This window comes from Protopterus annectens, chromosome 14.part0 (assembly GCF_019279795.1).
Source record: "Protopterus annectens isolate FY-2018-M chromosome 14.part0, PAN1.0, whole genome shotgun sequence".
Lineage (NCBI taxonomy): Eukaryota > Metazoa > Chordata > Ceratodontiformes > Protopteridae > Protopterus > Protopterus annectens.
The window spans coordinates 265,640,680-265,658,029 of record NC_056748.1 but is presented as its reverse complement, the minus strand read 5'-3'; positions in this window follow the sequence as shown (position 1 = coordinate 265,658,029).

Here is a 17,350-nt window from a genome sequence, read left to right as displayed (position 1 = left end):
GCATTCTACGAACACAGTCAGGAATGCATGGATTATGCAATCCCAAATAAAACCAAGGACCAATACCATACACACAGGCATCTGACATGGTGGACCATAGCCATTACCAGACCATGCAAGAGAATGAGGAAGTCACCACATGATAGAGCAAACCCAAAAAGGGAAGTAATCTCTGATCAGTATTATGGCAATAAAATATGGCCAGTCATAAAATCCACTAAGGCCAGCTACAACAAGTTGAATCTGTGAATCTTGGGCAATGTTACACCTGCTCAATGTACATAGACAACCCCCTCCACCCCCCAAGAAATACAAATATATGTGAGAGATGCAAGCACGTCTCCAAACTGGAGGCTGAGCTCACTCAACTCAGTACTGTCTAAACTAGTCAGGAGCAGAAGGTAACCACACACACCACAAACCCACTCACATAGACCTACCCCAACTGCAAACCAAATATATAAACACACAAAAACATTCTTGGAGGCTATAATTAAAAGCCACCAAATCAACAGAGGCCTCCAAAGCAGACAGCCAAGCAACCACTACCCCCAAACATAGCACATGCAACACATAGTACACAAAGTCGGTGTGCCAAACAGTCACAGCCCGTAAGGACAAACAACATGCCTGATACACTTGTAATAGGTGACTCCATAGTCAGACACACTGATGTCCCGCTCACGTGACTGAGCAAGGAAAAGGGTACAGTAAGCTACCTGTAGGCTGCTACAGTCTGCCACATAACACAATCATGCAGGTCACTCCAAAGCAAGTACAAATATGACTCAGTCATTGTCCATGCTGGTGTGAATGACCTGAGATGTACCTCCCTGGACTACATGTAAAGAGACATAGAGGAGCTCTCCAATTATTTAGGCCAGGCCGGTATGACTCTGACCCTGAGCAGCATCCTACCCCCACCAAGAATGATGCCACAGTACAAACACAGAATGATCAGCTTTAACAATTGACTCAATTAATGGTGTCATTCCAAGGGGATACAAAGTGTGTCTGCTTGGGATGTCATGCTTGACAAGCCACGCTGCTTTGCCAGGGATGGCTTGCACCTGTCACCCCTGTGTGTCTGGATATTGGCTAAGGCTCTTGCCACCTCCATAGTGCCTTTTGTAGGCAAGGCTGAAAAGACAAACCCACCTCCCCAGAAATCATAAGTGGAAAAAACATGAGGGTAATGCTGCTCAATGCCAGATGTCTAAACCACAAGATGCATGCTCTCGAGGCCCTCCCCAGTATGGAGAACATCGATGTCTGTGCAGTGATGGAAACCTGCATCAAGGCTCCTGAGAGCACCCTAGCACTACCAGGTTATACCTCAAATCATGCTTTCTGGCCCCAAAACCTGAACCAAACCACAAAAGGAGGGGGAGTATCCATATTCAGCAAAGATACCCACACGTCCAGGTTACTGACAATGCACGAAGCATCAGAGACCATCCATGTGCAACTAACTGTAGGCAAAGCCGCTGTACAGTTTGTAGCATGCTACAGACAACCCTCTCAGATCCAGGAACACCACTCAGCCTTCCTGAAGACACTGGAGAGTATGAATGTCTCCCCAAATACCAAACAAGGTACTCACAAATCACCACATAGGTGGTAATCCATTACGTATGGAAGAAGTAATCAGGGACCTAGGGACACAAGTGGACAGTAACCCCACATGCGACACTCACTTTGCCAACGTGGCTAGGAAGACCACCTATATTGGCCACCTTATCATGAAAGGATTCACATCTACATCAAGAGAGGTCATTGTGCCCCTATACTCTTCCCTTATCAGGCCCATAAGTGAGTACAATGCCCCATTTGGGATGTACCATACCCGACACCTGCAGCAGTTAGAAAGACCTCAAAAGTACCTCACCAAGAGGATAAAGGGTGTCAAACATTTGTCATATGCTGCCTGGCTGACAACACCCCAGCTGTATGCAGTCACATACTGCATACTCAGAGGCAATGTATGCCCGATGTACAAGGTCATGTCCAATACAGAATTGATGGACATGTTCCACCTCAGAAAATCCAAAGCCATCAGAGCCGCGAGAGTCAACCTCAACACATAAATAAATCAGATGTGCTGGAGGGACAGATTCCTAACACAGAGGCTCCCTACACTCTGGAGCAGAATCCCACTCCATGTTAGGCAGAGCCCCTCACTGACTCTCTTCAACAGGAATCTTGCCAAGTGGATGGGAGATCGTAGATTTACACTGGGGGTCTTCAGTGTGTCACATCTAGACAGAGGCACAGTAAAGTAAACCCTAAATGGTCATAATATTCACATAGCAAGGGGTGGCGAAAGCCACACATACTCTGGCTAGGCTGATAAATGCCCTAGGGCAGATAGCCCAGTATGAACCTATGAACCTATGGAGATAAAAATTGTACAGGACACTAAGGATAATCACAAGGCTGTCTTAACTGATGGTAGGAACCTTGTTGGGAATTCACAGATATGCTCTGAATTACCAAATATTGCAAACAATACACCAAACCCACACACATTGCCAACATCCAACCTGACAGGTTCAGTGCAAATCCCCCCCCCCCCCAAAATGACAAATATCTCTCCCAGCAGAGTGCTGGCTTTCTGACATTGCAGATGCTGAGGTAACAGGCAGCATTTTCAAAGCAAAGCACACAGCATCAATGGTACTAGATGGTGTCCTGAGCTGTGTCCAACATAAACTCCAAGAAGAATGGAATGCCAAATAACACTACTGCTCAATTTCAGCCTTACCACAGGATATGTACCCAAAGAGCAGTGTACAGCAACAGTGGTCTCTCTCCACAAAGGTGGTGCCTGAATGGATACTGCAAACTATCACCCCAGAATCCTGACAAGCTTGGTCAGCAAAGCTATGGAAAGGATCATCATGGACCTCAGAAATAAAGATATTGGGGACCTACAGACACTGGACCCTACTCAGCGTGGCTTTCATAAGGGCAGATCCTGCCCCTTAAACATGTCTGACTCATTTGAAACAGTCATCAAGGCCATTGATGAGGGGAATGTGGTCCACACAGCCTATCTGGACCTTGCAAAAGCCTTCCATACAATACCCCACGTGTTCATTATAGATAAGCTCACCAGCTTAAATATAAACCCCTATGTCAGTAGATGGGTTGCAAACCAGCCCAAAGACAGAACTGACATGGTCAGATATGCTGCAGCCATGTCAGACTACAAATCAGCTACAACTGGCATCCCTCAAGGCTCAGTCCTGGGACCTCCCTTGTATGGTATATACTTCCCATAGGTGCAGGCCAACATGGAAGGACTGTGTCTGAACAAGTTTGCAGAGGACTACAAACTGTGCACCTTATCTGACCCTCCAGCTGACACAAGCATCCTACAAAAGGGCCACATAGAAACAGACAACTGGTGCCAGAGCCATGTCATCAAGCTAACTGCAGAAAAGTGTATAGTCATCCCCTGTGGATAAACAGTAAGTGCCCACCAATTACCACATAGGTGTTAACCCATTAAGTACTTTAGAAGTAATAAGAGACCTGGGGACACAATTTGATAGATATCTTGCATTTGACAACCATGTGGCTGTAGTTGATACAGAAACATACCATATACCCACCTAATCATGAAGGTAGTCAGATCTAGATCAGGGGAGGTCATCGTGCTTCTTCAGTCATCCTTCATCAGCCTCACAATTGAGTAAAATGGCCCCTGTGGGATGTACCTCAGCAGACACCTCCAGCAACTGGAAAGACCCCAAAAGTACCCCACCAGGAGGATCAAAGAGCTCAAAGAGATGCCATGTGTTGCCTGATTAAACAAACCACAGCTCCACACAGTGCCATACTGCCTGCCCAGAGGCAATCTGTGCCTGATGTATAAAGCCATGTCCAAGCTGGAATCAATGAACATGCTACACCTTGTACAATCTGAATGCCAGTGAGCTATGCACATGAGAGACCTGAACCCCAGCACTGACATACATAGGACACGCTGTAGTGATTGATCCATAACCCAGAAGCTCACTCCACTCTTGAGTAAACTCCCAGTACAGGTTAGCCAGAGAGTCCCTCATTGACTCTCCTCAACAGGAATCATGATGAGTGGATGGGAGATGGTAGGTTTACCCTGGGTATCACTGTTATGTCATGGGTAGACAGAGGCACAGTATACTAACCTTGAAATATGTCATGTCAAATTCCAGTTACAATGTGTGTTGAAGGACAAACACACTCTCTGACTAGCAGTAGAAATGACCTGGGGCACATCGCTAGTGTTTGTCAATGTCCACCCAAGTTGTGGAATACACTACCAATGTTGGACAAGCCTGGTGTAAGTAGTCCATATCCGAACAAAATGCAGCATGGTCATATGTGCACAATTGGCCCTTAACCAGTCTGGTGTGCTCACTATGAATATTTAAAGCAGTGATAGGATTGAAACCCAGGATACTGTCCACCACAGTGAAAGTACTGAACCAGTACACTATACAATATTACAGTGTATGGTCAATATGAAAGGATGTTGACAACTGTATGCAAACTATCCCATGGAAACCCTGCAGGCACAGTATAATCCTTGTCGGGTACAGACACAAAGCAGTTGGGCAGTATATACACAACATGACTCCCAAAACACAACTATAAATGTGAAATATTGTTGAAGTTCACACACACCCACAAATGTGGTGGACTGAAGATCTCAACATATGGAAAGCACACACTGGGCATGCTCGCACACTTTGATAAATGAGACATATGTCAGGCAACAAGCCATGGAATATGCTTGAACTGGGCATGCTCACAAACTTAGGCCATGTCTCAGTTTAGCAGTTGGCCACACATATCTGGTATTTGTATGTGTTAAACCAGGAACCAACCACAATACAGCAATCTGCCCAGTGCACACAGTTAAATGACTACAGAGACATAAATTAAATAGTGGATCCCACACATATTCAAACATCTTCCACAGATACACAAGTTGTACATAGAAAAAGAGAAAGCTATGGCAATAAAGACCTGCAAACAGTTTATCAGCAACAAATATTGTGCATCTGAAAATTAAACATATGGGTGTAGAGGTCAATACTAGGCTGTTTGCCCTAGGGAATACAAGCTTAGCCAGAGTGTGCTTGGCATCTGCCTCCCCAGTACAGTAGGCTACTGTGCCTCTGTAAAGTAGGTCACAGAAGGCACCATGTAAGGCTAGTGTGCTGTGCCTCTGTCAAGCAGGGACACAGTGGAGATCCCAGGGGTTGAATTTACAATGTCACATCCATGTTTGAATCCTGCAAATGCTCAGTGTGTGTGTGTGTTTGGGTGAGGGGGATTAGTGTGTGTGCAATTCTGTGTGAAAGAAATGACCCTTTTGCCAACTACAAGAACACACTGCATGATGCACACTCCTCTTTCTAAACACTGATGATGTCAGCACCCTATAAGTACAGCGGGAGAAGGAAAACCTCCCAGTAATTCGGATAGCGCGCTCCACTAATGCGTCTCTCACAAGTGTCATAACATAGTTAGGTAGGGGTTTGAATCCTGCAAATGCTCAGAGTGTGTATGTGTGTTTGGGTGAGGGGGGTTAGTGTGTGTGCAATTCTGTGTGAAAGAAATGTCCCTTTTGCCAACTACAAGAACACACTGCATGATGCACATTCCTCATTCTAAACACTGATGATGTCAGCACCCTATAAGTACAGCAGGAGAAGGGAAACCTCCCAGTAATGTGAATAGTGCGCTCTGCTAATGCATCTCTCTCAAGTGTCATAACATAGTTAGGTAGGGGTTTGAATCCTGCAAATTCTCAGTGTGCGTGTTTGGGTGAGGGGGGTTAGTGTGTGTGCAATTCTGTGTGAAAGAAATGTCCCTTTTGCCAACTACAAGAACACACTGCATGATGCGCATTCCTCATTCTAAACACTGATGATGTCAGCATCCTATAAGTACAGCAGGAGAAGGGTAACCTCCCAGTAATGCGAATAGTGTGCTCTGCTAATGCGTCTCTCTCAAGTGTCATAACATAGTTAGGTAGGGGTTTGAATCTTACAAATGCCATGTGTGTTTTTGTCACACAGTTTGTCCATGTGTGTGGGGTGTTGCTCTTAATATTGTATGACATAGATCATATCAGTAATGTCAATGCACACATGAGGTATGTGTGTGCCACATAGACATATGTACCTGTGACCTGAAATAGTTCCCATGTGTGAAGCCTGCCTCATGTAAATACATGTAATTTGCATTACACAACTTTATGACTGTGGTTTTCTGTGCAAGGGCTGCATTTGGTATGTGAATATACAGTGAGAGTAGTCTATGGTGTCATCTTACCAGCGAGGGATACACTTCTGGTCTGGAGCATATAGTCCACATGTTGGTGATGAACAGGTGCAGCATGTATTCCCCACTTGTGGGAGTGGTAACAAGTCGTTCCATAGCAATTGAGTGTATGGATTCTAGGAACTTTACACCTAGGGTGTTGGAGCTACAGTAATGCTCACAGTCTATGTGTGGGTAAATGAAGCAGCCCAATATATTGTTGTTTGGAGACACCTGCAGATATACATGTATTCTTAAGTAGGCCAAGTGGGTTACCTGGGTTTGGGAGTGTGGTGTGTGCCAGGCTATGAACTGGAAGGCAGTCTTACCCACTGTTAGTTGCACATGGATAGTCTCTGATGCTTCGTGCTGTGCCACCAACCTAGAGGTGTGTGTATCTTTGATGAATATTGATACTCCCCCTCCTGTTCTGTTTTTGTGCAAGTTATGTGGCCGACAAGCATGATATGAGGTATAACCTGCCAGTGCTGGGGTGCTTTTGGGGGCCTTGAACCAGGATTCTGCTATTGCACAGATATTGATGTTCTCCATGCTAAGGACAGTTTCCAGTGCATGCATCTTGAGGTTTACACTGCTGGCGTTGAGTAGCATTACTATTAGTTTCCTATCCCTTGTGATACCTATGGAGGTGGTCTTGTCTGTTGAGCCTTGCCTAAAAAAGGCACTATGGGTGTATCAAGAGCCTTTGCCAATATCCAAAAGCCCATGGGTGATGGGTGCAAGCTGTCCCTAGCAAAGCAGTGTGGCTTGTTGAGCATGTCATCCCAGGCTGACAGGCATTGGATCCCCTTTGAATGACACTGAAACATAAGTCAGTTGTCTGAATTGATCATCTTGTCTACATATTGCGGCATTATTCTTGGTGAGGGTAAGATGCTACTCAAGGTCAGGGTCATACCAGTCTGTGCCACATGCTCAGAGAGCTCCTCTATGTCTCTCATCATGTAGTCCAGGAAGGTATGTCTCAGGTCATTCACACTGGCATGGACACTGACTGAGTCATATTTGTACATGCCTTGGAGTGATCTGTGTGCTTGTGTTATGTGGCAGATCATAGCGACCGACAGGCATCTCACCGTGACCTTTCCCTTGCTCAGCCTGGTGAGCGGGGCATCAGTGTACCTGACGATAGAGGCACCCATCACAAGTGTAGCAGGTGTGTTGTTTAGCCTTACATGCTGTGACTGTTCGGCACACTGGCTTTGTGAGCTATGTGTTGCACATGTTCTGTTCTGGGGTAGCGGTTGCTTGTGTGTCTGCTTTGGAGGTGTCTGCTGCATAGGCAGACCTTTATTTAGAGACTCCAAGTATGGTTGTGTGTGTTTATTTGTTTGGATTGCTGTCGTGGTAGGTCTATGTGAGACTGGAATTGTAGTGACCGTGGTTTCCTTCTCCTCATGACAGGTTTTGCCAGTACTGAGTTGAGAGAGCTTAGCCTGCAGTTTGGATATATGGTTGCATTTCTCACATGTGGTGAAATTTGTTGGGAGGAGGAGAGGGTTGACTGTGTAAATGAGGCAATTGTAACATTGCCTCTAGATTCTCAGATTCACCAGCTGGACCGTGGAGGAAATTGACAACTGACCTTTGAACATGCTAGGATAGTATTGGGAATTCCTTTATAATTAACAACAAAAAGGGCCAATGGGGAACAAGGTATGCAAGGTGAGTTTGTGAGGGTGTAGTGCTTTTAATTTGTTAGTGCTGGCATATATAAATGCTTTAGTGAGCAAGTGCCAGGTATCTCAAATGCAATGTGTTACAGGTAACTTAATTGCATAAATGACAAACACTAACTTTCTGTCAAGTGAAACAAGGACATACGCACAGTAAGCAATGCACATGTCACTAGGGATCCACAGAGGTGCTGTAAAGCTGCATTTCAGGTGGAATTAGTGTTTCAGGGAAGTAACAAGCAAACAAGCATGCAAACAAAGCTACAATCAGCAGGCATGGATCTAGTCTATGCTGCAGCAAACAAGGTGTACCAATTTCAGTAAGAAACAGTTCAAATATGCAGGCACTATAAGCCTTTAGCCAGAAATTCCCAGCTCAGATGGGCAGAGTCCAGCCTCTCCTCCCACAAGAGAGCAGACCATGAACCTTTGTAATGTCAAATAACTGGCCTGAAGCCCAACTGCTTAAACCAGAACTAATACACATTTATAATGACAGACACTGAGCCCTCAATCAGCATTCCCCAACTTAGTAGTCTGTATGCTACCTGTCCTGCCACCACAGTATACCTGACATTTAATGAGACTCACCTCCTGTCATAGTTAGTTGTGTGTTTTGGGGCTATCAGGCATGGTATGAGGTGTAACCTAGTAGTGCTAGGGTTCTCTTGGGAGTCTTGAACCTGTTGTCTATTACTGCACAGATATCAACATTCTCCATGCAGAGTAGAGGTTGTACTGCATGCATCTTGCGGTTTACATGTGCACCATTGAGTATCATAACTTCCATTTACTCATTCCCTGTGCTACCTATGTAGGTGGCCTTCTGTTTACAGCCTTACCAGCAGAATGCAAAGATGTGCAGACATTACACTATGGTAATTAATAGGGGTGTACCAAACAATACAATGACAATCATACTGTTAATGCATCAGGCATGCTGGGATATACCCACAATGATATCATTACACTGTACAGTTGACAACATGATAATATTACTACACATCTATGTAGTCACCCTGTGCATCAGCACCATGTTAACCAGTCCTGCATCGATGTTACAGATTGCAGGAGGTGGCACAGTTTCATCATATGCACAGGGTGTGTACTTGGTATGCCTGAGTCTGCCACTGATACAACCAATCGACATGTATGTGTGTGTGTGTTAGTGAAGGACAACCGTAGAAGATGGGGCAATGTTGATGCAGTGTGTGCATGTATGTGTTAGCCCTAGGTGTTAGCATTATGCATGTGTGTATGCATGCACACAATTCCACCTTGTAGCCGCCATATACAGGTGTTTGTGGACAGCCACAGACTGTACCTGCCAGGTCATACAGATCACTGTCTCTGGCCATGGACACAGTACCTGTGCCTGGCAGGGGTGCTACGGACAGTATCAGGTACTAAGCCAAACTGGGTACTGTCATTAGAAGCAGGTGGTTGTTGACTGGAGACATGTCCCTGCTGGGACTGTCCAGAGCCACGTGCACGTGGTCTCCTAGGGTGGTCTGATGACAGCACAGACCCAGCATTGCTGGGGCTGGTACTGGCTCTATGGAGCGGCCGCGGGTTTGTTGTTGTCCATGACAACTGCCAGCTGCTGCTGTTGCTGGCATTCATCCATGTTGACGCCTCAACCTCCCTGCATTGCCCTAGCTCATGGACATGTAGTTGTGGAACAGATCTAATGTGTCCCCCCAATGTCTGTCAATGACTCACTGACTCTGTTCAAGAGAAATCTTGATGAGTGGATGGGAGATCGTAGGTTTACCCCGGGAATCATCTCTGTGTCACTGCTGGACAGAGGCACAGCAAACTAATGGGTATAGTATTCTCATCCTAAGGGGTGGTGAAAGCCACACACACTCTGGCTAGGCTTATAAATGCCCTAGGGCAGATAGCCTAGTATGAACCTATGAACCTATGAACCTCGGTGAAATTATGGATGGCAGCCGCAATGTCACGCATAGTGTCATTCATAGCAGTGTGATGTGCTCTCAGCTCCCTCAGACCCTGTCTGGTGTACCGTTCCATATGTGACTGTGCCTGCATTACAGCCCGGAACATAGCTGAGGTTGAAAGACCTCTGTGGGCACATCTGACAAAGGCAGTATGACCACGGATGCTCCCACGAGAACCCCTGGACATCTGCATGTGTGGTACCATGTCAGGACTCTGGCCATGGCTGCTGTGAGGGGATGCATGTGCCACTGATACCCCATTACCCTGGTAAATGCCCACTGCATGCTGTCCATCACCTAGGGATATTGGTGACAATGGATGTATTGGCAGGATGACTGTGCGCATTGATGGGGTTGACAGCTGTGTACTTTCGATTGGCTGACCAACAATGGACCCTGGCACACCTCCCTGTGCCATTACACAGGTATCATCATTATCACTATCCCCAGCAGCAGATTCAGGTTCCCTGCTGCACACCACTAGAGCAGCACCAGAACCTGTGAGAAGAAGACAGGAAACACAGTTTACAATGTGCACATAATGTTACCACACATGCACACATGCACACATGGGCACATGCACACATGCACACATGGGCACATGCACACATGCACACATGCACACATGCACACATGGGCACATGCACACATGCACACATGCACACATGCGCACATGCGCACATGCACACATGGGCACATGCACACATGCACACATGCACACATGTGCACATGCGCACATGCACACATGCGCACATGCACACATGCACACATGGGCACATGCACACATGCACACATGCACACTCCTCAGTACATGAGATACAAACACACAGACACAGACACACCTGCAATCACACACATAGCAATACCATTTTAGGGTATTATTACTATTACTATCATAAGTATTAAAGGAATGTTATTACACACTCACCAGCATGGATTGGCTGCCTTGCTGTTACACCAGAGGGACCTGCACAAATAAGACATTCATTGTCAGTGGGCACAACTGTGCCATTGATACTGTGAGTATGATACAGTTCAGTAGTACAACAGTTGGCTTTCACAGGTCTACTGCTGATATTGAGAATATCACTCTTGCACAATAATTACCAGGATAATAGCTACAAACACAGTACACACCTCACACATGCATAAACTACCAGCATAGAGAACAGTCAACTATAGATATGGCATGTTACCTGCACGCTCCAAATCCTCCTGCTGGGTGGCTCCAGCCTCCATCATTACACATGTGTGTGGATGTTGTTGTTGTTGGGCTGGAGCCACAACACTTAGGAGGAGCCCCTCCAGTCTGGTGAGGGGGGGTGTATAGCTGCCCCACCACCTGTGGCAAGCTGTTGCCTGTGGATATCAGACGCACGCTGGTGGACATTTCTAATTAAATCACTGCAGTGATGGCGTACCTGCTCATATGTCCGGTTGTGCATGCCTATGTCATTTACCCGACGGACAAGGTCTTGCCACAGTGCAGCCCTCTCCTGCTGGTTCTGGCTGGTGCGGGAAAAGAGTGTGGCAAAATCCCGCACCAGGCTCTGGTGTATCTCCTCTTCCTCTGCAGCAGAGTATGTGGGATTGTGCTGGTGCACCATTGCCCTGGAAGGAAAAGAAAAATATGTGAGCAAGTGATATGGCACACATAAAACTCTGCTGTAGTGATATCACTGAACTGCCATATATAGCATCTGTCTGTGTATTGGGGGATACACATGTGAATGACCACATATCAGTGCTCAGCCGACAACTCTGTGACAGTGCCTGGCACACTCCATACAACAAACAAGTATACTCCAGCAGTCGGCACACTGTTTGAGGTCCAATGCACAGCCTCACACTGGGGGTTTTTATCAAGGTAATGTATGGGGAACATTGTCAACCCATGCAATGCATGCAATGCAGAGTACAAATTTCACTGGTAATGCACCGTAGTCTTTGTTGCCATAACCATACCTACACCACAGTCACATACAGGGAACCACAGCACAACATATGACAATGTAGTATGTTTGTATCCCAATACCTGACACATCTTTCTCTGGCCTCACACCAAGGACACACACTACCATGACAGACACAAAGTCATGCTGAGCAATCACACCATTACAGACCTTGCACACAGTCAGTGGCACACGCATTCCACCTCACATAGTTGGTATTGCAGTGAGTACATGTGTGTCTGCATTGTGTCATAGGCAGGTAGTATGCTATTGGGTCTGGGCCTACAGCAGCATACTGTTATGCTACCCTGCCCCTTGGGACACATGTAATGTGGTTGTACTTGCTCCTGTCAAACAGTTACACAGGGTGACTCATATGGCATACTACCTATCTGCATAACATTCAACAGGGGTATGTCTGACATCTACTAATGGGGAGCCTTGCTTCATAATGCTGAGTGGTTTACTCCAGGGTATGGCCTATTTGTGGGTAGGAACCTGTACCTCCACCATGTGCTCTTTACAGCAGTGCCAAGGATGACAGACATAGGTCATTTATGCTGGGGATATTGTGAGGTGTTACCATGGTTGTTGGACAACTGTTATGGGTGTGACTTAACTATGTATATCCAGCAGTGGTATGCTCTGTGTCGGTAGTTTGAGAGGCACTCTATCTGTGGTTTTGTCAGTCACTCTGCATAGGTAATGTGTTTGAGGGCATTATCACTGTTTGTTAGGTATGACTGTATCCTTCTCCCTTTCTGTAGTTGTCATGGGAGGTACATACCATGTAGGACATTGTGAGGTGTAGAGGGGTACAGTGACCTACATTTCACTAGCTGACACACCATTTCTGCTGACATGTACCATGTACAGGTATTACAAGACTGGTGTGCCACTGTGAATATCACAGGGGAGGCTATTGTACACTTGTTTCCCATGTTCCCTCCTGACACATCCAGTAGTAGGCAGGCAACCACATATGTGGTGGTTAGAGGTGTAAGTGTTTTGGAATGGGGTATGGTACTCCTGTATCCGCACTGGTGTTCAGTACATGCCTTTGTCACCAGGCACCTGTTGCAATACATCTGCACACATGTGCCTCTCTCAGTATATATATATCTATATATATATATATATATATATATATATATATATATATATATATAGATAGATAGAGAGAGAGGGGGTGAGAGATAGAGAGAGAGATATTCATATACATACATATCTGTACACATTCATATCTGTCTGTATATGTATATGTATCTATATATATCTATATATGTATGTGTCTATTACATAATATGTGTATATACATATTCTATCCATCTATCTATATATGTTCATAGGTTCATAGGTTCATAGGTAGGTACTAGGCTATCAGCCCTAGGGCCTATACAAGCCTAGCCAATAAATGTACCCTTGCTTTCGCCACCCAAGAAAGGTATTTTCCTATGCCCCTGTCGAGCAGAGCAACAGACGTGATCCCCGGGGTGAATTCCCCATTTCCCGTCCAATCATCAAGATCTTTCTTGAAGAGTGCTAATGAGGAGCTCTGTTTGACATAGATAGGTAGTCTGTTCCAGAGTATGGGAAGTGTCTGGGACAGGACTCTATCCCTCCAGCATGTTCTGTTTACTGTGGTGACAAGGTTAAGGTCCCTAGAGTGTGTAGCTCAGAGGGATTGGGATTTCTTTAAGTGAAGCATGTCCAACAGCTTTAGGTTTGACATAGCTGTGTATGTTAGGCAGAGGTCACCCCTGAGTAGGCGATATGCCATGGAGTCAAGCTGTAGTTTTTTGAGACGGTCTGCATAGGGCATCTGTTTGAGGCCAGTAATCCTCTTTGTGAGGTATTTCTGTGGTCTTTCCAGTTGTTGTAGTTTTCCTGTGAGGTACATACCAAAAGGGGCGTTGTACTCTATTATGGGTCTAATAAGTGATGAGTTGAGGGGAACAATGACCTCTTTTTTCTGGATGGGAATCCTTTTGTGATGAGATGAGCCATGTAGAAGGATTTCCCGACCACTGTGGTGATGTGATTATCAAAGGAGAGACTACTGTGCACCTGTGTCCCAAGGTCTATTATCACATTTTCGGCATTAAGTAGACTACCAGCTATGTGGTAGTTCATGGGTACAGAGTTTATACCACTGGGATGACAATACACATTTTGGCATTGAGCTTCAGGCCATGGCTTTGACACCAGGTATCTGTCTCAGTGAGGGCCTTTTGTAGTTTGCCCACATCGTTAGGAGTTGCGATTATGGCTCCTAGTTTGCAGTCATCTGCAAACTTTGTTAGCCACAGACCTTCTGTGTTGGCCTGCACTTCAGAGAAGTAGATACCAAACAGGGGAGGACCCAGCACTGAACCCTGTGGTACTCCACTTGTCACTGGTCTGATGTCGGATTTGGAATACGCTACTTTCACAGTGTGGGTTCTGTCCGTGAGCCAGTCGGCAACCCATCTTATGACATAGGGATTTATACCTAATTTAGTGTGCTTATCTATAATTCCAGAAAGGGGGATGGTGTTGAAAGCCTTGGCGAGGTCTACATAAGCTGTGTGAACCATTTTACCATCATCTATGGCTTTGATGACTGCTTCAAAGAAGTCAATCAGGTTTAGGAGACATGATCTGCCTTTTACAAATCCAAACTGAGTAGGGTCCAGAGTTTGGAGATTACAAATGTCTTTGTTTATGAGTTCCATGATGGTACATTCCATGGCCTTGCAGACCAGGCTCATTAGGCTAATGGGGCAGTGGTTACCGTGGTCCATTGCGGCTCCCCCTTTGTGGAGTGGGATGTGTTGTGGTGCGCCATTCAGTGGCTACAAAGCCTGAGGTGAGGCTATGATTGAACATGGTACTGCGGTAGGGTGCCAGTTCATTCAGTGGTTCATGTAGAACACAGCCTGGGATATTGTCAGGTCCCATGGATGCTGTGTTCTTGGCTTTGGAGAGTGTGTATTTTCCCTGTGCAGCCATGATTATAGGGACTTTGCATTCTTCCAGTATAGAGATGGGCCCTCTAGGGGGTGAGAGGGGGGTAAAGTTAGCACTGAACCTATCTGTCAGGATGTTGGCAATATCAGTTGGTTCTGTATATTTAGTGCCATTATGCTGTACCTCAGAGCAGATCTGAGTGTTCCCATTTAGATACTTGACATAGCTATAGAATGCTTTGTGGTTGTCTTTAGAGTCAGTGGCAATTTTGTTTTCATATCTAGCTTTGGGGGATTTTATGAGGGATCTCAGCTTCTTACTGAGGTTGACCAGGGAGTTCCTCCAGTCATGGGAATTTACTTATTTTTGCAACAGTTTCTTTCTTCTGATGTAGAGTTTGTTTCTGGCAGAGGACCACCAGACTGGCTTCCTTTGTCTGGGGGGTAACATCTTGGTTCTATTAGGGATAGCATGATCCATGCACTTGTGTAAATGCTTATACAGTGCATTTGTGTAGGATTCGGCAGTCATACCTCTATTGTCCGTCTGCATGGGTGTCATGCAGTTTGCCACTTCTGTCTTAAGAAGTGTGACATTGGCTTTTGAGAAGTTTGTTATGATGGTGTCCCTAATTGGGGCGGGGGGTGGGATGTGGATGTCTAGGCTGATTACCTTGTGGTCGGATCTCAAAAATGAGGAATTGACCACTGGTGTGGAACACCGGTTTCCCATGTTGGTGATGACGAAGTCTGGGATATTGCTGCCCCTGGTGGGGGTGTGAATAAGTTGATCCAAGGCGTTGGTATTTATGAATTCTAGAAAACGTTGAGCAATAGAGTTGGTACAGGAGTAGTTTTTCCAGTTAATGGTGGGGTAGGTGAAATCGGCCATTATTCGGGTGTTGGGTTGTACCCAATACTTTCCAGTGTATCATGAAATGAGGGGTGTGAATCCTGGGGCATGGTGGGGGGTCTGTAGCATGCTACGATTTGGATTACGGTCTTGCCCAGAGTTAGTTGCAATTGGATACCTCATATGCATTATGCTGTGCAACTAGCCTGGACGTATGGATATCCTTAATGAATATGGACACGCCTCCGCCTTTAGTGCTTCTTTCTGGGTTAGATGGCCAAAAGGTGTGGTATGAATTGAAGCCTGGTAATGCAGGGGGTGCTCTCTGGAGCTTTGAACCAGGTCTCTGTCACTGCACAGATGTCAGAGATGTCACCGTTTACAGTGGTGAATTTGTCATTTGAACCTTGCCTGACAAAGGCACTATAGGGGTGGCATGAGTCTTAGCCAGTATCCGGAATCCTGAGGGCGACAGGTGCAGGCCATCTCTGGCAAAGCATCATGGACTGTCGATCATGTCGTCCCAGGCAGACAGATGCTGGATCCCCTTAGAATGACACCAGAAGCTTAGCCAATTGTTGAGGTCATTCATTTTGTCCTTGTACTGTGGTATCATTCTGGGTCTATCTATTTTTACATCCCTCTCTATCTATGTATACATATATGCATATTATATATAGATACATAAATAAATATACATACATATACATATAATATATATATATATATATATATATATATATATATATATATATATATATATATATATATATATATATATATATATATATATATATATATATATATATATATATACCTTTTTATTTACACATACGAATACACACACTAACATACTGCTAAACATTCATTACTGTACAACCTACATTGTACGTTGCACTACAACCTACATTGATATATGCACATAGCATCCTTCACATACATATGTATGTCCAGCCTTCACTAACAGTTGCAGTATGTCCCCTGCCCTATGCACATCTTCATATATATATATATATATATATATATATATATATATATATATATATATACAGACTGCTAACACATATGGAGGGTTCACAGTATGTAGACTATTACATTATTAGTTTACATTACCTTTGTTGGACACTGCTATTTTTGATGGCTTGCTGCTTGGTAGCCTGCTGTTCTGTAATGTTGTAGTTTTGGCAGTCTGTGTCTCTTATTCATTTTTTTTTATTTCTTTGTTTTTATTTATTTTTTCTCTTTCTCTCTCTCTCTCTCTCTCTCTCTCCCTCCGGCTGTTGCAATGAACGTATTGCATGTGTGGACTGGGAGTACAGGCTGCTTTTGTAGGTATATGCAGATGTGCATGTGATGGCCTCTGCACCAATTGTTAGCCAGCATTTGCTAATTGCATGCAGCCTGCTGTGTGGTAATTGCAGTTCTCGCTGTGATTTCAGGACAGTGCTATAAAATTTTAGGTGAGGTAGGCGTAGCCCTTTCAGATTTTTAAGGTGGGGACCATGCTGGTATGCTGTGGACACTGTTGCGTGAGCGTAAAGGTTGGTATTTCTCTCATATCTCAGGCTGTGTTGTAGGCACTGACATGCATGTTGTACTGACACCTGACTATTGC